This window comes from Macaca nemestrina, chromosome 9 (assembly GCF_043159975.1).
Source record: "Macaca nemestrina isolate mMacNem1 chromosome 9, mMacNem.hap1, whole genome shotgun sequence".
NCBI classification, from domain to species: Eukaryota; Metazoa; Chordata; class Mammalia; order Primates; family Cercopithecidae; genus Macaca; species Macaca nemestrina.
Genome location: NC_092133.1, coordinates 43,115,146 through 43,137,940, shown reverse-complemented (window position 1 = coordinate 43,137,940; position 22,795 = coordinate 43,115,146). Strand labels below are relative to the sequence as shown.

At 37.0% G+C, this 22,795-nt stretch overlaps 1 protein-coding gene across 3 annotated transcripts in view; it reads right to left on the bottom strand.

The window, feature by feature from the left end:
* Nucleotides 1–3,031: 3,031 nt before the first annotated feature.
* Nucleotides 3,032–22,795, bottom strand: part of LOC105480504 (5-hydroxytryptamine receptor 7) — a 135,874-nt gene continuing 116,110 nt past the window's right edge. Inside the window, exons 4-7 of one of the 3 annotated variants that reach the window (XR_011607750.1) lie at nt 21,835–22,029; nt 21,170–21,219; nt 15,760–15,802; nt 3,032–3,915 (exon numbers count right to left, since the gene is read on the bottom strand). The gene's annotated coding sequence lies outside the window, so the exon portion shown is untranslated. The remainder of the gene's footprint in view (nt 3,916–15,759; nt 15,803–21,169; nt 21,220–21,834; nt 22,030–22,795) is intronic. The other 2 variants (XR_011607749.1, XR_011607751.1) reach the window with 2 other exon arrangements.

Here is a 22,795-nt window from a genome sequence, read left to right as displayed (position 1 = left end):
TTATAGGAAGCTTTCTTTCTATTTATAAATGACTAATATTTGATTAACACAAGGATTAGAAACTAAATACATTTCCAAATGCTAAATAATGTGCATAGTCAAGAAAGATAGTGAAATTTTGTCATTGCTTTAATCTTGGTGCCTAGAAAACTGCCAGCACAAAGTCATTGCTCAGTAAATGTTTGTGGAATAAGTGAAAGAATGGCAGGAGTGGAGGATCATGGTATAGCTGCACATAATATGTTGTGAGCAGCTCTTTATCATGTAACAAGAAAGATCTGATGCACTAGAGAAAAGTCCTTGAATTGATCATAGTCTGATGCAATGGGACATGGCAGCATGGCATATTGGGAGTTGGGAGGAAGCTTGGGTTTTAAAATCTAAAAAGCAGCCTTTGACTTGTTCCTCCACCACTTCCTATATGGCCTTGGGAATTGATGCAACCACTCACAGCCTCTGCCTTCTTCAGTAAAAAGAGAATTTATTTAAGTCACATCACATGAGTGTTTATATTACGAGTTTAATCAATTATTTAGATATAAGGAGATGCGAAAAGCACAGAAATTTATTATTTGAATTGTGCTGCCAGTCCATTAAATAAGCATATGCACTGGAGGGTTTTTCGCTTTGTTCTCTCTCTCTCTCTCTCTCTCAAAATTGTTTAACATTTTCATTTGCATATAAACTATTTATTCTATAGTGTATATTATGGTACATGGTTATTAAACTAGTCTATCTTAGTTGAATATCTGAAACCATGTTTACTTGATGGACAATTTAAAGGATTTTCAAGAGCAGTTCAGACTGGGGATGATTTTCATTTTATATAATGACACTAAAATCTAAACTCTATGTAAAATAGGACTCCACTAAACAAAGCTATTCAGGAGGCTGAGACAGAGAATCGCTTGAACCTGGGAGGCCAGGGTGCAGTGAGCCAAGATTGTGCCACTGCACTCCAACCTGGGCAACAGAGCAAAACTCTATTTCAAAAAAAAAAAGAGTTTATAGATTTAGGGGTGACAATTAAATGAGGTAACACCCATAAAACACTGAACACTGGACCAATACTCAAGAAGTACTATTTTCTCCGCCCACCTCCAAAATCTAATACAAAGTTCCCTCTGTCAATGGAAATTACAAGTCTGAGATCAAACCAGTTGAAATATAGTTCATGTTCCCTTTTCTGAGATTCATTTAGGCACATTTGCTGGGAGCCTTCTCTAAAAACAACTGAGGAAATGAGCTAGAGACTGCCAATAACATTCAACTGCTTAAATGTTTCTATTGGTCGAATTTTCATATTTTTCATCTTTCTCTTATTATTTCTTAAGCTAAATAAACTATCTCAAAAAATAATTAGGATAGATTTCTAAATTCATGGCATGATAGACATCAGAAAATTGTTCATCTTCAAAACTTCTGTCTGGCAATTTGATACAATGTCAAGACAATTTCAGTTTCTTAATTTCTTTCATACAGCAATCACTTAAATAATTGAAACAAATTTTCTAAGTCATATCCTTCCCTATTTATTCATAATTATCCAATCAATTGAAATATTTTCTTGCAACTTCAACTATAATATAATAAGTGCTTTAATCAGATAAGTTTAAAGTTTAATCAACTCAGACTTCTATGTCTATGGAAATGTTTTAATAATCTAAATTAAAATCACCTACAATAATTCACTCACTCCTCTCAATGGTATTTGGTAGTTCAAGGAGGGGCATATGCCACGGGATTAGCCTTCAACAGCTTTGTATTGTATTAAGCAAAAGTGATTTTCTTTAAACACAATGTAAATTACATTTTAATATCTCTATAGATTTCCATATTAACAAGTGGAAAGCACAGCAGATTTACCAAATAAACTTGAACAGAATTGCCTAGTGTTATTAATAATTTCACCTCCATATTTTAAAGATATAAATTTGCTTGTTTAAAAACCACCAGATGTAATTTTAGTACTTCTATTTTGAAAACAGGTAAAGTCAATGTCATTAGAGTCTTTGATGTCACAGTAAAGGTAAGCATATGCACATTGTGTTTTTAAAATAATCCATTATATTGCAAAAATACAGTTAGATTGTGTGTATGTGTATGTGTGTATGAAAGTGATATATAATGTCTAAAATATTACATAAAAGCCAAAGATTATTATTTGGTAGGTGATATGGTTTGGCTCTGTGTCCCCACCCAAATCTCAAGTTGAATTGTAATCCTCAGTGTTGGGGGAGGGACCTGGTGGGAGGTCATTGGATCTTAGGGGTGGAATTCCCCCTTGCTGTTCTTGTAACAGTGAGTGAGTTCTCACAGGATCTGGTTGTTTAAAAGTGTGTAGCACTTCCCCCTTTGCTCTCTCTCCTGTCGTCATGTGAAGATGTGCTTGCTTCCCCTTCACCTTCTGCCATGATTGTAAGTTTCCTGAAGCCTCCCCAGCTATGCCTCCTGTACAACCTGCAGAACTGTAAGTCAATTAAACTTCTTTTCTTTATAAACTGCCCAATCTCAAGTAGTTCTTTATAGCAATGTGAGAACAGACTAATACAGTAGGCAAGTCACTACAAGTAGGTTAATTCAGGCCACAGGGTTATTGGAAGCAAAAATCTACTAAGCCAGGAAGCCACTCCTCTGATGGTTTCTCAGTTCATAATGATATCAAATACTGTGATTTGATTGATGCCTTTTTCTAATTATATATTCTATTAACACTTTGAAAATAATCAGCAAAGGAATAAGGATAATCTGAAAATCCCACTTACTACTAAAAATGTACTTATTATAATATTTTGAAAATATGGAAAAGTATAAATGGAAATAAAAATCACCTGTAATATCAATATCCAGAGATAATACCTTTTAATAGTTTGATATATATGTACATATACATACATATACAAGGATATATATATATAAATTTTTTAATTGGTATTAAATTACTATATATGTAGCTTCCTACCTGAAGTTCTTCACTGGAAATTTTTTTTCATATTATTTAACTTTATTTCCAGAACATGATTATTAATGGCCATAACATATTACTGTTAGTATACAAGCTCCATGAGCATAGTGACTAAATCTGTCTTGTTCTTACAACCAGTAACGATATGCCATAATTTATTTAACTACTTCCTTAATGTTTGACATTCAGGTGGTTTCCAAATTTTCATTGCCATAAGTGTTACAATATTATTAACGTATGAATTTTCCCTTTCTCTGATGTTCCTCTTTTTCTGACAGATGTTTAATTTTCATCTTTCTCCCACCCTCAAAAGGGAGTTCTGTTTTGCCCAATGATTATTTGAGCTTTTGCGATGCAGATTCAGAAGGAAAGAAGTGAGGCTGGAGTTGAAGAACAAGAGGTGTGTGGGCAGGACTGGAAGATAAATTTTCTGAGAATTTTGAAGGATAAGATGTGGGAGTAGCTGTGTGAGGAAATTATATGGGAGATTTAAAAAAAATTACCACAGTCTATGTAACCTTCTCACTGAGTTTTTTTAATGTAAGTATGGAAATTATAGAATCAAATTTTGGTTTTTTGTTTTGTTTTTTGTCTGTCAAATATACACCCTTGAATATTAGGGTAGCCCCATTTCTGAAATAAAGAACCTCCAAATCTCAGTGGCTTAACATCATTACAGTTTATTTCTCATGCCTCTTTCCGTCCAATGGTGGTACAGACGGTGGACTCCATGTGATGACAAAGAGAACTCAGCTCCTTCTGTGTGGTGGATTTGACATCCCACAGGGCCTCTGAGTCCTGCACTGGTCCTTTTGCAATCTGCCTTGAGATGAAGAAGGAGAAGGAGCATGGAGGATCTGCAGGAGTTTAATGGGCCAGGCTAGAGGTGGCGTACATCACTTTTGCCCCCAATCCATTGCCCGGAACTCAGTCACATGGTCCCCACCTAGCTGCAAGGGAAATCAAGAATGTAGTTCATTGTGTTCCAGAGATAGTCTCTGCTATCATTTCCTATGCTATGAAATCTTGATAAAACTGTTACTCGAGGTACCTATGTTCCCTTGGCCAAATGGCAGACATAGGGCCTTGGTAAGGCTATTTGGAAGATCTTTCTCAGGTATTTGAATCGTGAGTACAGTGACAGAAGAGAGGAAAGTATTTGCAGTTAGCTCACCTTGATGGTAGTGCCCTGTAAATATCCTTCATGTGTTCCTAAAACCTACACCCTTAGTGCAGCCTCATACTTATCTTTCATAAGGGCTATTCAGCTTTTCCTTCATGTCTGTGAACTACCCACATCCTTCCAAATAATTCTTTTTTTCTATGTTATCCACAATTATTCTTTGTTGCCTGTGACCAAAGGAACCTAATTAATACTGAACTCACAGTGTTTTAAAATTATATTCAGTTGTTACTGATATGTGTTTCTTGGTTCACAACACTACTCTCAGATGATGGCTTTATAAGGTTTACACAAATAATGTCAAGATAAATTGATTTGTACATAAATCTTTACCCTATTTCTGATTATTTTCTTAGGCCAAATGCCTAGATCAAATGTATGTTTATTAAAATATAGTAATACTAATTATGTACTTCAGTCAATTAAATATTATTATAGAACCTTTTCATAGGATACACATTCCATTACAGCTTTAGAAAATTGTGTTTTCAGCATTAATGTAATAACAAACAGAAGAAAGTACACTTGAGCACTATACAACACAGGACTCATGTTAAAGTTACATCGATGAACCTAAGTGTGTCTTGAGGAAATCTGTACAGAAATTCTAGATACAGTACGAGCGTTCCTGGAGAGTGCTGCCCTCTGTTGCAAGAGAAAGGGAGGAAGTGACACCAAAGCCAGAAGCCATCGATGAAAATGAATTTACCTACAAATTAAATATTTCTGGGCAACCAAAACAAAGAATCATGATTATTATAGACATTCGGAAAACAAAAAACGTTTAGCAACACACATATTGGACAAAGAATTACTACTGTACAAAGAGCTCTTGAAAATAAATTATAAAAAGAAAAATGGTCAAAGACTATCAATAGTTGATTTACCAAAGAAGAAATTAAAGTAGACTAAAAAATAGAGATGTTCAGTTTCATTATTTTCTCAAATATAAGTAAAACAATAAAAAATAAATATTTTAAAACCATAAGATTGGCATCAGATAAATGTCAAAAGCCTAACATTGGCAAAAGAAAAGGAAATTTGGCATTATCAAAAACTTTTGATAGAGTATGAGTAGACATAATTTTGGTGGGAGGTTGGTCAATCCATATCGTAATCATAAATGTTATTTTTGTAATCCATTATAAATAAATCCCATTCAATCCAACAGTCTTATAACTAGAAATTCTCCACAAAGAGATAATAACACAACAGGGAAAACATAAATGCATAAATATGCCTATTATTTTAGCATTCATAAAAGTGAAATTGAAAAGGCACAACAAAATGTCCATCACTGGATGATTGGTTAAGAACATGAGATACTCTGCTACCATTAAAAAATAAGAGTGTAGGTTTTTTATTTACTGAGGTAGAAGCATGATCTCAGCATGTTTTTTGTCTGTTTGTTTGGTTTTGTTTTTGTTTTTTGAGACAGAGTCTGTCTCTGTCTCCCAGGCTGTGGCACATGCAGTGGCGCGATCTTGGTTCACTGCAACCTCCACCTCCCAGGTTCAAGTGTTCTCCTGCCACAGCCTCCCGAGTAGCTGGACTACAGGCATGCACCACCATGCCAGGCCAGTTTTTGTGTTTTTAGTAGAAATGGGGTTTCGCCATGTTGGCTAGGCTAGTTTCGAACTCCTGACCTCAGACGATCCACCAAAGTGCTGGGATTACAGGTGTGAGCCACCACGCCTGGCCTCTCAGCATGTTTTTAAGTGTGAAAAAATTAACCTGCAATGTAGCATAAACTTATTTATAAAGCATTATGTCCACATAGCTATATATGTCTATATACATTCAGGAATCTGGAAGTTTATCTCTGAATGGTGAGATTTTTGTGATTTTATTGTCTTCTTAGTAGCTTTTTCTGCATTTAATCATGTTGTCAATGAGTATGTCGTCTTAACTACAAAATATTTGAGTTTTTCAAAATAAATATCCTTACCAACAAGATCACTGACTCTTTGCACTGTCTTTGTCCTTCCCTTTACATTAATACTACCACACCTTATCAATCTTGTGATATATTTTCTGCACATTTTCTTTCACTAGGATGCATCTTAAAATAGATGGCATCAGCCGGGCACGGTGGCTCATGCATGTAATCCCAGCACTTTGGGAGGCCGAGGCGGGCAGATCACGAGGTCAGGAGTTCAAGACCAGCCTAGCCAACACAGTGAAACTCCGTCTCTACTGAAAATACAAAAATTAGCCGGGCGTGGTGGCAGATGCCCATAATCCCAGCTACTCGTGAGGCTGAGGCAGGAGAATCGCTTGAACCTGGGAGGCAGAGGTTGCAGTGAGCTGAAATCACGCCGCTGCACTCCAGTCTGGGCAACAGAGCTACACTCTGTCTCAAAAAAAAGAAAGATGGCATCTCACAATTGTTGTTGGCCAGGAGAATGTCATGACAGAGTTGTCACTGCCTGTGCATGTACAAACTTGGTCATAGTTATTCATATTGTCATCAATTATGAGTTATGCAACACATGACTGTACAGCATTTATTGAGTACAACTGGTATTTAAAATTACTTTGGTTACTACTGGTACATAACTAATTACCTCAAAGCTTGGTGGCTTAAAATAACAACCAGCAGTTTATTCTCTCTCACAGTTTCTGTGGACCAGAAATTTGGGAAGGGTTTGGCTGGGTGGTTCTAGTTAAGAAATATCTCATGAGGTTTGTAATTTTGGTAGAGATGGGGTTTCACCATGTTAGTCAGGATGGTCTCGATCTCCTGACCTTGTGATTCTTGGCTGGAACCGGAACAGCAGAAGTGGAGCAAGCAGGAGCTACTGGAAACTGGCAAAGCATCTTTTGTCATGTGGTTTTGGGGCTTCTCCATGTAGTCCTTCTGGAGTTGGGCTAGTCTGGGCTTCCTCACAGCATGGCAGCCATAGGGTGGTCAGACAGTTAACATGGAGACTCTGGGCTTCAGAGCAAGCGTTCCAGCAAGCACGGTGGAAGTTGCATCATCTTTTCGGACCTAGCTTCGAAAGTCATACCGTACCACATCTGAGGCATTCTTTTGGTTACAAGCAAGACAGAAACTAGCCTGGATGGGGAGAAACCAAGCCTCCCGTCTTAATGTGGATATAGTAAGGTTCTAGAAGCATGTGTGGAACAAGAGTTATTATTGTAGTCATCTTTGGGGAAAAAAAATATCTATCACAAATGTTTCCAAAAATGTTACACCGTTATTTAGCATTGAAATGTAGTTATTTTAAATCCAGAAAGGTACTGCAGGATAAAAATAAATCCATTTCTTTATCTGTTGAACAGAGCTCTTTCAATAGGTGTAAAATAAGAATTCTAAGTGATAAGAAAGCAGTGCCTCATAGTTTAATCACCAGAATTTATTCTTGCTTAGTAGCTGTACCAGAGATGTCTTTCATTTCCCCTTGCAGATCCACTCCCCACACTTCTCCTTGTGAGACTGATGGTTAGACAATGTGGACATGCTCCTGTGCCCTCTGGCTTCACGTTGGGTTGGACCAACGAGGAGGCCTGGCAGGAGACGGTAGGGAGCGGGAGAGTAAGGGCAGAGCATTGGCTGCTCCCTTGCTTCCTCCTGGGAGCTTACCTGACCCACTCAACTTGCTCAACAAAGCTCTCCCCTTCCAGATGTCTGTAACATCTTCCTCTCATTCTTTCGTGGTAAGGTAGTAACAGCTTTTTAAATTCTAACCCCAGTTTCCTGCACATTTTTTTGTGGTTTCTCTATACCTTTGTAAATAAATCCCCTGCTGGTAGAGAGGTGCACAGAACAATGCTGCATCTTACAAGTAATGGCATCTTAGAAAAAATTAAGCACAGCTTTAAAACTGACTCATTCTCTTTCACTTTACATGTTAGCAAGATGTGCAGAGACTGGCCTTCCAAGGCCTTCCCACTGTCGGGAGGTAGGCTGGTGGTAGGCGAGACCTAAGGGGAGAGACATGAGAAAAATTCCCCATTGTAGAAGGCCATAGCTACTGGACTCAGGGCAATGATACACTGTAATATTTTCTATGTTGGAATTCCCTTGTGCTACAAGCACAGTTCTCACATGTTGCAGTAATATTTTCTTAGTGTTACAGCCTGATCTTATGTATGACCTAAGTAAGGCCTAAACCCTCCCTTACTGTATAACAGAAATAGAAAAACAGCAAGAAGGGGGAACCGGTTACCAGACAGCAAACAGTGACCTAAAAAAGCAGAGGATGGCTACAAAGAAACACTTGAGTGATGTGACAAGTAACGAGCAGAGTGGAATAAGGACCTGAATGCTTTGTGGTATCTCCAAACACCTGGGGTGGAAAAGGTAAAAGATAGTACCCCCTTCTGCCACATATGACTCAGGGTGCCAAAGGAGGGAAGAAGGGGATCCCTGCAGACTAGGACACCTGGGTTTCATATAGGTTTAATCATATTTAGGTGAACGTATTTCTTGAATGCTCTTGTGCATGAGCCCATTCTTAGCCAGGTGTATGCATTTTAGTGGTGGGAGCAAGCTAGAACTTCCCAAATCACCTTGAAATCTGCTTAACAATTAGCAATTTAATACTCCCAGATACATCAGACATTCATCGCATTGAAAACAAGGCATATTCTTTTCAAACAGGATTGGAAGAAGAGACATTTTCCTACTTTCATCTGATTCTTTTGAAAGTTACCAGAAAAGAGTATCCAGACTCCGATTGGTTGTGAGAAGTTGCTTTATAAAAAGTCAGTTAACTTTTTTGAATAAAAGTATTATCTCATAGATGACTGATAAGCTAATTTCAACAAAAATGAACTCTATTTTTTGTAAAATAATAATTCTAATTATTAAAATTTGTCAAGAAAACAAATGCACTGAATTACCAAAATTAATTAATTAATTAAAAGGATCCTGAGGAGAGCCAGAGCTTTGTCACACCGTGCACAGTTTACGGTGTGCTCTTGCAACTTTCTCCTTCTCTATTCTCTCCTCTTTTATTTGCCAGATTATAAACATTTCTTCTACATGCAGAGATCCTCTGACTCCACAATTGTAGTTGATTCTTATCTTCTTTCACCTGGATATTTATGGTTTCTCCTAAAGATAAGCTATGATGTCATATTTTGCCAAAGGTGTTTACCTCCCTTGAACGTGAATTTCTCTAGCATAATTCTTTAGTATTTCAAATGCAAATGAGAGTTATCTGAAAAATAATCCACAAGACACCTCCCCCCATTCTGAGGCTTTTCTACTTTCATGTGTTAATGGATTGATACATTTGTTGTGGAAGGTAAGGAAATAGATGTTTCTTACTACTTGGCCCCCACCTAAAACCATGCAGATCTAGAAAACCTCCACCTACCTACGGCAGCAACCCTGGGTAAATATTACCAGGATTCCCAACTGTCCATATGTGCAATGTTTGATGTATACACTTTATATCATAATTATAGGTACATAAGTATAAAATGTTACACAGTACAGTCAGTGAAGCAAAATGTTCACTCTTAAAATGCAAACTTTGAGATATTAGAAATGGAAAAACTGAACAAGCTTTTGCCTTGTTCCTTTCAGTACAAGTTCTCTATTAGGCAGAATTCTTTTATTTGCTGGTGTCAGAAACCCAATTCCAATTAAAACAAAAACTGAAAACTACTCGCTTGTAAAACTGGGAAAGGTCAAGGGTGATGTGGGCCTCAGGCACCATGATTTAAATGAATAACTATGGTGTTATTTGAATTCACCTCCTGACTCTGGTTTTCTCTGCATGGGCAGCTGACAACCTCAGCAAGGCAGAAGTCACCATGAAAGCTTCCCTTTCTCAAGTATTTACCATTCAAAAATTTAGGGAAATTCATTAACATAAATTGGCAATGATATTAGATGACCTTAATTTTGAAGGCAAATAAAAGGTTTTTGGAGGATGCTGTTGCATTGTTGCTAGGAATATAAATTGGTCTAACCACTTTGCAAAACTATTAGGCAATATTTACTAAAGCAACATATACATGTGGTCTACGGCCCAGCAATTCCATTTCTGGGTATGTTCCCAAAAGAACTGAAGGCTTGTGTTTATAAAAAGATATGTGCAAGAATAGTCATAGCAGCATTATACATAAGTCTCCAAATGGAAACGAACCAATTATCTACCAATAATAAAATGGATAAATTGTGTTATATCTATACAATGGAATTCAATGGAATATATGCAATTTTGGAAAGAAACAGCTAGTGCTACACACGGCAAGATGAATGGATCTCATAAACATTGAGAAACTAAACACCGGAGAATACATATTATATTATTCTATTTATACAAAGTTCAAAAACAAAGAAAACTAACTTATGATAATAGAGTTCAGAATATTAGTAACCTTTGCAGTTATTGAGTGGTGAAGGTATAAGTGATCTGTTAGGGTGCTGGAAATGCTCAATAATAATGAAGCGGTAGTTACATGGATATGTAAAACTTCATCAAACTTTGATGTTCTTTATTGAATATAAAATATACCTCACCAGAAAGTTTAAAGAAAGGAGGGAAAAAAAAGGTGCTTAGAGCAATAAAAAAAAAAATACCTATGCCTGATATGTGATTGTCTTCTGGGCATACACATAGTACTCATCTGAGTACCAATCCAATTATTAAAAAAAAAAAATTCCTAAGAAGTGACATTTAATGTAACTTGTATATAAAATATTTGACTTCAAATACTTAATAAATGTTTGAACATTCATATGTTTTACTTTATTATATTCTTATTTCTTCTTTACAATCCGTCTTAGAGTTCTAATGATTATAATCTTGAGAGTCTGTTTCTACTGTCAGTTTTTCCTTCTGGTTCTTACTTATTTCCTTATGTGCTTATTTGTTTACTATGTACTGATAATGTCCTTAAAACAATATTAATGGGAATCCTTTGAAGACTAGACTTCTGCAAAGAGGATTTATGTCTGATAGCTACAGGTGCCTGGAAGTATTAGCAACTCACTCTGACCCACCTCCAACCAAATTCAGAAGCTTGGGGTCCCATAGACCACCTAGACAATGTGAACCAAGCCTGCAAATCTGTTTTAGAACGGACTATGGCTCCAACTTCTCAGGAAAGTTTTTTCCCCCTTTTTTCTTCCCTGCAACCAACTCAAGACAACCCTATCCAAAGATACCAAGGGGCAGAAATGGGAATTGAGTATTACTGAGGCTGAAGTGGGTGTAGTTGTATTTAGTTTTACCTCACACTGCTAATAATATAAAGAACTGCCTGAGGCTGGGTAATATATAAAGGACAGAGGTTTAATTGACTTACAGTTCTACATGGTTGGGGAGCCCTCAGGAAACTTACAATCATGGCAGAAGGGGAAGCAAACATGTCCTTCTTCACAAGGTGGCAGGAGAGAGAAGAGTGAGGAGTGAAGGGAGAAGAGCCCTTATAAAACCAACAGATCTCATGTGAACTCACTATCACAAGAACATCATGGGGGAAACTGCCCCCAAGATCCAATCACCTCCCACCAGATCTCTCCCTAGATACGTAGGGATTACAATTCGAGATGAGATTTGGGTGGGGACACAGAGTCAAACCATATCAGTTGTGGACTTTTACCCTGGGGATATCTCTGCTCTTTAAGGTCTGATCTTAATTTGGGGAGTCTCCTATTTGACTCTCCTTCTTGGGAGATCCCTTCATTTCTGTACTTGAAGTCCAGCAGAAGTGAACCCCAGCAGCCCCTTACAGGCAGTTCCCTCAGAACAGAAACAGCTTTGGGCTCTGCTTACTTCTATGGGCTCATTTCCCTCTCTGTTTCTTTACTATGTTGTCAGGTGCTCTCAAGGTGCTTTTCTATTTTAATTTTATCCAGCTATTTTATTTCTTGTTACTAGAATCATTGGTCTGAATAACATAGTCCACAAATTATACTTGAATCTTTCATTTATTCTCATCAACTTTGGTATTTTTCTGATACAAAAAGAATTTCCAAAATTAGATCACATTTCATGATTCTAAACTCATAAAATAGAAGGATCCTTCTTATTATAATGGAAAGAATATAACTCTTCCAATTATCATGGAATTTCAGAATAAAGCCCCAAACCAAAGACAAGAGGTGACTGTTTCCTCCACATTCTGAAGAGGAACTGTGGATCCACCAGACACCTCCCCTCAAGACTTGGTGAGAATTAACTGGTTCTTTGACTCCCCCAAGCCCCTCCATTCCCGTCCTGCCTAGCCCTTCTAGTATGCTTTAAGAAGGTCAGGGTGATAAAGACTTCCAGGCCTTAGGGGCAAGAATTTTGGATTTTGTCCTCTCTACTCATGAAGAAAGAAAGCGCTCTCCCTTCCAGACCAAATGACAGAGACTCCTACAGAAATTTTAAGAAACTGGAAGTTCTAGCAATAAGGTACCCCAGCAGGATGAGAGTGAGCTGCAAAAGCTTAGGGTGGATCCAAAGAGGGTGTTGTGAGAGAATTTGGGAGAGCCTTACATGAGTCCCCTGGAGTGCAGAGGTCAACCTGAATATAAAGAACAGCGCCTGCCTCTGGCCTAAGTCAGAGCTTCTCACACTTTAATGTGCACATGAATCACCTGGGGATCATGGTAAAAAGCATATTCTAATTCAATGGGGCATGGGTGGAGCCTGAGGTTCTTTTGCATTTCTAGCAAGGTTCCACATGATGCTGCTGGTCCCTAGACCACACTTTAAGTAGCCATGGCCTACGGAATTCTGAAAGTGGGAGGCTGGCTAGAACAACCCTCCAAAGCAAGGTGGAAGAAAGAACAGTAGTGCCTAGTGAGGAGCCACACTTCTAGCTCTTGGCATGGCCAAGATGTGTGACATTGCCCTTGTGCAAAATGTAGGTCACAGTAGGTAGGCTTGAGCTGGCTTCAATGTGACACCCGGAAAGATGGCCTGTAAGAAACAGAGGAATACCAGTAGTAGGAGGTCATGGAGCTTAGGGGGGGTCTTGGAAGAAGTTATCTGGGGAACACAGAACCCACATCAGAATGGATTTGTGTCCAATTAAACCAAAACATAACCCACAAAACGTCAGCCCAAAGACACCTGCCATATCAAAGAACAATAATAACACCAGCTAACTAAAAATACTTCTGTTCCTTTCCCTCATGTATTCCATTTCCTCTCATCTTCCCTCCTCTTCCAACCAGGGAAAAAAGTGAAAGGGTGGGATGTGTGAAACAAGAGACTACACTGTCTTTTGCACAAAAGGTCCCTGAGTTAAAGACCTCAGGTTAAGACTGAGCTGCAGACAAAGGACTTAAATGGCTTTGGGACTAAAGTTTTCATCTGTATCAAAATGGACTTTTTAATACTTTATTCTTAATCATTGAAAAGGCATTTTCTTATCTCTGAAAGTGACCAGAAAGTTTTGGGCTTTGCCCACATTAGTGTTCAGGGACCAGGAAAAGAGATCTGATGACCAAAGAGAAAAGAATGGTGAGAAGAAAATCCTGGAAATATCCGTATCCTTCGTGAGATTTAGCTCATTCCATAAACCAATTCTATTAATACTTCATTGGCTCAATTTATAACCATTGCCTTAGTCAATTTGCTCATAAATCAAGGATTACCTGTATTTCAAATAATCACTGAATACCTCAAGAGGGAAGCTTCTCTCTAAACAATTTCAGGTTTAAAAGAATCAAATCTTATTAAACCAATCAACATGACCCTAGGTTTTTAGTAAAGTGATCAATTGCTTTTATTTTATATTTTTTATTCATTTGTATCAAGTTACCTATATATCTAGGCTTGTAAAAATATGTAGTTCTCTTCATGTTGTCAGAAGTGTCCAGATGGTTTGATGCCTTACATGGAAAGAAAATCAGCAGTTAACTTCTAAAGAGGGAACCCTCTGGGAACAGATGAAAAATAAGAATGTCGTGTTAAGGGAAATATTTTTGGCTAAGGACTAGATTGAGAATTAGAAGAGTAAAAGAAATTTAAAGGTGTTTTCCCCAAAATAAGCTGCAAAAGCCAACATCCTATAAAAACTAGTTCCTTACATTACAAATATGTACATTAATCAATTGAAAAATGGGTGAAGATATGAGCAGGTGGTTCATAGAAGAGGAATTCACTAGTAATCAGGGAAGTGCAAACTTAAAACACAGAGTGATAGCATTTTACACTCTATGGACATGCAAAAGCTTAAAAGTTGACAATGCAAAATGCTTGAGAAAATATGGAAATAAGAGAATTCCCATACACTGTTGTGGGAGTGCAAAGTAAGGCAACCACTTAAAATTTGGCAAAAAATCTAGGTAAGGATATACACACCCTCCTACATAGCAACTCCACTTTAGCATACTGTTGGGCATCTAAGCTTTTTACACATGTACTCCATAAAATAATTTTGGAAAACTATGCAGTCACTTGAAAATTTTTAAATTGAGATATAATTTTTAATAATAAATTTAAATACTTGCAAAATATATAATTTTGAAATTGTTATCAATACTGACATTCACAAAATAAAACTGTGACGCCATTCTTTCAAAAGTAGTATCAGATAACCATTACCATCTATTTTTTAAAATATGCAAGCAGCTTTTCTTTAACATTTGGAAAAACTTATCTTGTTTCCTTTTTTGTTTTGACTTGTATTTCCATTCCACTTTATTACTGAGGTTTATAGTAATATATTTTTATGCTTGAATATCTTTCATTGACCACTCTAACATATTGTTACAGAAATGTGTATATAATGAAAAACTGAAAAAAATATTTTTCTTATTACTTTAAGATGGTGAGGATTAAAAACTTTTTCTTGATATAAAAAATTATTACCGCTTTAAATGGTAATTTAAATATTAGCAATTCCTCTTTACTACTAAATTACTGTTGATCAAAAGCTAAATGTATTACAGTTTGACAAGTAATTATTAAATGTAAAATTTTATCAAGAATGCATCTTTCCATGAAATTAATGAGAATTTTTCATTCATTTAGTTTATATATCCAGAGATGAATATTGTTTACTGCTAAAATGAAACCGGGTTCACTGTAAATTCATAGCAAAATAAATGGAAGGAGGCTACCAGTAGTACAAGGCTAACCAACAGTATATTAATGATGAAGTGCATTTTTTACAGTAAAATCCATGACATATACTTGTTAAGTTATGTAAATTTAATAAGAACATAAGAATGAACAAATGAGTGAATCATTGGTTGATGGGTAACAGTGAGCAGGGACATTAAGTCCAAATAAAAAGTGTATATAGATTTATAGTATCCAATAATTTTGTCAAAGGGAATGGAAATCTTTCTTAGCCTGAATAAATGTTCAAGAAAATATAAAACACTAATTTATTTTTAACATGCATTTACTTTACTTAAAAGTGTAATGTTGATCTACAGGAGATAAACATGGATGTTTTTACCTCCTCCCTTCTCAAACTTGCAAATAATACAGGTGAGCCCAGTGAATAGGAGCAGTCACCAAAGTCTTTCTCCTTTCTTAGAATGAGAAATCCAGGCTATGTTTCTCAACACACTGGTGTTTCCCAGATTGCCTTTTGGAACTCCTGAATATGAATATTCTTACGTGGGTAAATACCAAAACTTTGTCATGAGGTCACTGTCCCAATGAAATACAACACCAATGCCCTCTATATTTCTTACCTGTTTTGCTGTCACAGGACTCCCCACTCAGAAGTGATGTGTACTTTAACAATCAAGAGAAGTAACAGAAGACATCATTAAACAAAAATTGTCCTGCCAACCCACTCTACAATATATCTGAATTCAGATCATCCCTTCAAGGGTCAAAAGACCATTTCTAACTCCACTAGCTTTGCCAGATTTAACAAACTCACACACGCATACAAATGTACACGATGCCCAGTTAAACTGAAATTTCAGTAAATGACAAGTAATTTTCTAATGTAAGTATGGGAGAAGAAGATGGCAAATAAGTAAGTGGGAACTTACATGTGGCTCTCAGGCTGTCAATATTAGGATCTGAAAACCGATTCCTTTAACAACCATTCATACTGAAAAAGCCTCTGTGTTTGTGTGTGCATACACATGTGTGTTTTTGTGTGCATGCGTGTGAGTGCATGTTGGCAGGGGGCTGTTGGTTCAGTGTGTTTACCCTAATTTGAAGACCAATGTCCTGGAAAGGGCAGGGCTTCCCAACAGGTCTGCATTAAATAGGCACATGGGTTATGATTTATGCCACAAGATACTGACCTCCTCAGCCCTTAGGGCAGCGCTGGCTTAGAGGCACAGTGACATCTGGCAGGATAATCCATGTGAAAAAGGTTGGGAAGCCCCATATGGAAGCTATTCTCACTAATATGCAAGGTGACACATCCATAAATGCTCACAGCAGCATTCTTTATAATACAAAAAAATAAATAAATAAACTGGAAATAAAATGTCCACGAGAGGGAAAATGGATGAATTGCAGTGTATTCAATCAACCAAATATCGTAAATTTAAATTGACGAACTTGATCTACATCTCTCAATATAAAGAGATCTCAAAATCCTAGCATTGAGAAAAAAGCAGGTTGCAGGAGAATGCACACAATATGGCAGTATGTGTAAAATTTACACAGTTATATAAGGTTTTGAAAGACAAAAATATTGTATATTAAAAGCATTCAAGCATTGATTAGAAGGATGAACAGTAACTTCAGAGAAGTGCCTGCCACTGAAGGAAGAAGGGAGATGGGGGAGGAGGAGTAAACACTGGCAGCAGACATCCTTCAGACATCAGGGCATCAGGTTTTGCTCTCAGTTCTTTACATTTTTAATCACTTAATCCTCTCAACAACTCTATGAGGTACTGGATAGTATTATCTCCATTTTGCAGATGAAGTATCTGAAGCCCAGAAACAGGAAGATGAGAACATTTGTCTAAGGTCACACAGCTTTCACAAATGGCACAAAATGGGTTATAAACTGTACATTTAGATTTTTCTTTTATTAAAATAATTTGAATATGATAAAATGATAATGTAACAGATGAATGGGTCTTAGATGTTTCATCAGTTGCCATTTGTTTGAAATATTAAATTTAAAAGCTCTGCTTTATTCTTTCATAGGTTCACATTTCTCTAATAAGATCATTCTAAAATTCTGGTTATGGCTTCTTTAAAAAATATATATCTTTTCCTTAACTGTCCTCACTAATAGTAGACAAATTAAATATATTAGTATCCTTTTTAATATTAGCTATGGTGAAATGGAAATAAAAACATTTTATCTGTCTTTATTAGTCAATTTTGCTGTAAAACTGCATCCCACACTAGAATTCGTGTTATAATATTTAAGAAGTGGTTTTTGTCCAAAATATTTGTACTCTGCATGATCCAAATGGATGGATGGCAATTAGGCCAAATTTTCCCTTAATTGATTGAATTAAGCAAAGTTTTTTTACAGATAAATTAAATGCCAATGTGTAAAAGCTTGCTGCAATTAAAATTCTAAGAGCCAAGAGAATAAGTAATTTGAAGAGTAATCTCTGATTTATGTGCCCAGAAAAAAATTTCAGGTGTTAATTTTATCTCCACACCCAAAATATATTCTAATATTTCATACAAAGCTGTTGATGAGGAAATTGATGGTCACTAGAATTGCTCTCTGGGGCTGGGAGTGCAGCCAAAGCTGCCCCACAGAAGCAGATCTCCACAAAGACCAGGAGCTGGAGGCAACTGGCCAATAGTTCCTGACAAATCTCAGCTGTTACCTAATTACCTTTATTCATTTTGCTTTAAAAATCTAGGGAATTCCCTCAGTTCTCTGCTCTAATGTTGGCAGAAAATAGACCTGGCCCAAGTCATGTAGATAAGTTTGGATAACAGCAGGCTTTCAGCTTCTGGTGCCCCTGGGAGGTCTGTAATTAAATAACTCTAGGATTTTCAGAATCCTACTCAAGGAGGCACATACTTTGAGCTGCTTTCTCCATGACCAACTTGTCCCATAGTGAGACGTTTCTATCAATACTTTTTAGGTTCAGACACTGATCAAAGAAGTTGCTAGGCTCAATGTAATGATATGCCATGTAAGAAGAGGATCTTGCACCTGAATGGATTTGTGTATTTGATTAATTGGCAGTTAAAAGACAGCAGAAGATAGAATGGAATACAGGGAAGATATGTTTTAATGAGGAAAGTATAGAAAGGTACACATTATAGGGCAATAGAAGTTAGGGCAGGTTATTAGGGTTTTCCAGAGAAACAGAACCAATATATGAGAAGGGAAGAGATTGAGAGATTTATTTTGAGGCACTGGCTCACATGATTGAGAAAGCTAAGAAATCCCATGATCTGCAATTTGCAGGCAGGAGAGCCAGGAAAGCCAGTGGTGTAGTTCAGTAGGAGGCCAAAGGCCTAAGAACTGGTGTGCTGACGGTCCCCATCCCAGGGCAGGAGAAACAGTCAGACACAAAGCAAATTTTCCCTTCCTCCATCTTTTTGCTCTATTCAGGCCCTCAACAGATTGGATGATGCTCACCCATACAGAAATGGGCAATCCGCTTTAATGAATGAACGGATTGAAATGCTAACCTTATCCATTCACACCCCCATAGACACATCTGGAAATAATGCTTAGACAAATATATGGGTACACCATGATCCAGTGAAGATGATACATAAAATGAACTATCACAGGCAGGCTACAAAAGAAATGCATAACTAGGAAAAACCATCAGGATACCCAGGAAATGGAAAAACCCAAGAATAGGATGAGGAGGCAAGAATCATAATCTTTGTGCCCTTCACAATGATCTAGGATTTGACCTTGAACTTGGGACTCTGTCGTACTTTGTATAATAAAGAAGCTATTTGAACCCCCTAGAGTGAGTCTCCTCAGAGTTCAGTTGCAGATTTCCAGGTCCACAAAACCAGTCAGCAACCACTGAGATGTATTTTGCCAGAAGGAAGAATATAATGAAAAGTACAGGCTGGGCTCACACCTGCAATCCCAGTACTCTGGGATGCTGAGGTGAAAGGATTGCTTGAGGCCAGGAGTTTGAGACCAACCTAGGCAACATGATGAGACCACCCCCCCATCTCTACAAAAATATTTTTAAAATATTTTAAGTAATAAAAAATCATAACAATGAAAAGTACAAGTCAGCTGAGCTCAATTTTTCTACTTACAAGTTAAAATTTTTCTACTTAACAAGTTAAAGGAGTTACAAGGCTAACTCCTTTAGCCTCAGTTCCTTCACCCATAAAATAGAGATAACAATTTTTAGGATTGTTGTGAAGACTATCAGAATGACTGATGAGTAATAATCAAATGTGAGATGTTGTTAATCATTGCCATGATATATATATATATACACACACACACATAAAATGTTGAAAGTGTACACCTTGGCCAATGTCAATAGCTCTCACTCAATGGCTAATATTCAACATGTGTTTTACAAAGATCTTATCTTTGTTTTGTTGACAAACATCTGATCAGCTTCTTGGCTATAAGGAATGTGATGCATTGATTCTCATTTGACCCTGTGCTGGTGCCAATATTAATTAATTATAAGAGGGGTTGATTGATGAATACAAAAATACAGTTATATAGTAGAAATAAGATCTAGTGTTTGGTAGCACAATAGGGCGACTACAGTTAATAATTGTACATTTCAAAATAACTAGATGAGTGTTTCTGGAATGTCCTCAACACAAATTATAAATGTTTGAGGTGATGGATATCCCAACTACCCTGATTTGACCATTACACACCTTGTGCTTTTATCAAAATATCACATGTATTCTGTAAATATGTACAACTAGTATGTACCCGTAACAATTGAAAATAAAATAAACTTCATTAACATGAGGAGTCACTCAATCATGTGGGAATTTGCCAGCTCAGCACCTGTCATAAATGTGTGTAATATAGTTGCTGTCTTGGCATCCATTTTTAACTTTGACATAAGTTATCTGCAACCTAGTCATAACCCATCACCATTGGCCTAGTGAAAACTTCCCCTCCCTTTGTGGAACTGTTGACCACACAAAACCTAATTGTCGACACCAGAGTCATACAAGCAAGTTCCCACCCCCCAATTTTTCAGATGTTTTATTGAAACTAGCTAAGCCACAATCCCTTCGGGAAGGCCTAAGGGATAACCATGGACCTTAAAAAGGACAAAGTCCACAGGTCCTCTCTCTGTCTAGCTCCCCAACTGCTCGTTGAGCTCCCTGTGACCTCCAGACTTACCATGGGCCTCCTGTCAGCACCCCTAATTCTCTGGGCCCTGTGAGTAATAATTTTTTGCTTCATGCATTTTGGTTTCACCTCCTCATTGTGCCTCACTTGACCAACACACTCCAATCTAACTTTCCCCTGGTCAGGTCTCTTCTAGAGAGTGGCTATCTTGGCTGATGGCCACATTTGAGAGAGGCCTTAAGGCCAAATGAGAAAGAAACTATAACAATAGATGTCACTTAAACATCTATGTGTCTTTAAATATCATATTTGTAAACTATCTAAGGTGATCTGTGGATTATTCTCCTCTGCAAGCTTCTTGGATTTTTGGTACCAACAATAAGTACTGAGCACTAAAGGGTATGAAAGAGAGAGCTTGTGAACAAATGGTGCATTTCTTTGGCAAGATTCTATAACCATATACTAATGATTTGGATATTATTTCACACTGAGCATGCTTTTCCTCACTAATAGCACACAGAACTGGCTAGGTAATTCAGTTTGCCAGTACCTTTGGAAATAGCAATTTTTAACACGTGGAACCAGCTGTACCAGAATCACCTGCTAGACTGGTGAAAAGCCCTCTTCACTCTGCATCTCCCTACACCCACCCCTGCACCAGACACAACATACAAGAGTCTCTTGAAGTGGGACCAAGGAATCTTCATGTTTAACAAGCTCCCTGGATAATTCTTACTCAGAATGAAGGTTGAAAACTGGGCTTAAGATATAAAACGATGTGATTACTTGATAGTAACCTTTCAATATCACAACCCTTTGCCTTCAAACTGTTAGGGACACTTTGTCAAAATGTAGTCTTTAAGAAAAATTTCATTAATATGATCATTCTAAAAATAAAATACCTTTCAAAGCATTCAGATCAGCATTATGGATACAATTTCATTGCAGATAACTAAAGAGGAAAAACACAGGAAAAAAAAGTTTCAGTTGTTCATAGGCTCTGCTTCCTGACTATTTCAGAGCACATACTGAAGCAGGCAGCTTCTCTGTATCAGTACTCCAGGTGTACTTCTCAGGGACAAGGGGTTCCTTGTAGGTCTTCACCCTTCCTGTCAGGATGCTCTCCCTATATTGTAGTCATCACAGTGAGCCTTGCAACTTAGTGTCATGCACTTGCAATGATCATGCTACAGTAATTTCTCATCTGGGTAACTGCTAGGTTTTCCCTACTTGAGTAACTGCTCACTTTCAGTGAACGATGGTCAGTTTTCGTTGTTGTTTTTTCTTCATGTTATATTTGTTCTGAATATATTTATTGAAATGTAGTTTTATGTCTCTTAAATCTTTTGTATGTTTTTGCACTTCCTTGTTTTGCCTCAACATACTTCAACAAGATTTTTTGCCTCAATGCATTTTTCTTATAATTCATTTTTATTAATACCTATGTGATGGATTTTAAAAATTATTTCTTCACCAAATATTATATAGAGAAAAGCACTGCCCCATACCATACTCCTTCAAACAAATTCAGACGAAACAAAGCTCTAATGTTTTAGTGTTGTCTCACCTGCAGAAGAGTAGAGGGGTTGTATTAGATTATCCATGAGATTCCCCAACTCTGTGATTGTGGATATAGTTATAGCTCATTTTGCCTACAACTGGATCATGCACTTTGTGAATTATCCATAACAAACTTTTATATGTACAGCTGACTTTCTTCTGCCTCTCATCATAGCTTTGAACCACTTCTCCTACTGTGAGACTGTGTGGGTTTAAAGAATAAAGAGCATTTTAATAATAGCCCAATCAAAATGTAATTAGGAAAAGGTAATTTGGCACCAAAAATATTACATAATACCGCACCAAAGATAAATTCCAGATATTTCTTATCATCTGCTATTTTAGATTACCATTTTCCCCCTCTACTAGTACAGGTATAATTCTTTCATCTTGGCTTTTTTAATGTACCAAAGACTAAACAGAACCGTTAGCTGCAAATCTACTTCTGATACTTGTCAACGTCTCTCACTTTCTGTTTCATATCAGCTATAGCAAATTTTCTTTTACATTTTTACTGGTGACCACATCATATCTCTGTTAACATGTACCGCATAAGCAGGTTTTCTTTAAAAAATGTATTTAACCCAGCAGCAACTTAAAAAGCAAAGTATTTTAAATTAAGACATTATATTCCTTTTTCAGAGAACATGCAGACAAAACAAGTCTAAAGGGTGATCCAATTAAATAAATTTCTATCTCAGGGGGCTAGAACCTCTGAGTTGGTTCTCAAAGTCTGCATGTTTCATATTCAGTACCTAACAAGATATTCCTCACTGTAAGCTTAAAGCAAGCAATGACATCACAATATGCATTACTCTGAGTTGTTTTCAAAACGTGCTGACCCTCTAAAAGTTTCCAAATGGCTTCTTTGTGTGCTGTTACAGACCATCTGGCTAGCTGTAGATAAACAAGTTTCAACATATGGGCCATAGCACATACATGGCTCTGCTTCACTTGTGCAGAAAATT